The sequence below is a fragment of the Lotus japonicus genome, chromosome 4 (assembly GCF_012489685.1).
Source record: "Lotus japonicus ecotype B-129 chromosome 4, LjGifu_v1.2".
Lineage (NCBI taxonomy): Eukaryota > Viridiplantae > Streptophyta > Magnoliopsida > Fabales > Fabaceae > Lotus > Lotus japonicus.
In genome coordinates, this window is record NC_080044.1 from 32,465,765 (window position 1) to 32,466,123 (window position 359).

Here is a 359-nt window from a genome sequence, read left to right on the forward strand (position 1 = left end):
AGATTGTGTTGAGGACATTTCCTCAATAGCTTCTTGAAGCGCTCCCAAGCTTCATAGAGATTTTCCTCAGTGGTTTGCACAAAATTCATAATGTCTTTTTTCAGCTTCCTCAAAAGAGCTCTTGGGAAGAACCTTGTTGTGAATTTTTCTGCTAGGTCTTCCCAAGTAGTGATACTCCCTTGAGGTTGTGAATTCAGCCATTCCTCCGCTGCATCCTTCAAAGAAAATGGAAACAAGCTCAACCGAATTGCATCCGTCGGAACATTGTTCACACGGTAAGTGTTGAAATTCCGGATGAACCTCTCCATGTGAGCATGTGGATCTTCCAAAGTACCTCCACCATATTGGTTTTGGCTCAC

At 43.2% G+C, this 359-nt stretch overlaps 1 non-coding gene across 1 annotated transcript; it reads left to right on the top strand.

The window, feature by feature from the left end:
* LOC130716458 (small nucleolar RNA R71) lies at nt 1-107 on the top strand. Its single transcript, XR_009012069.1, has one exon. It is a non-coding gene; the product is annotated as a small nucleolar RNA R71 (small nucleolar RNA).
* The last annotated feature ends 252 nt before the right edge of the window (nt 108-359 follow it).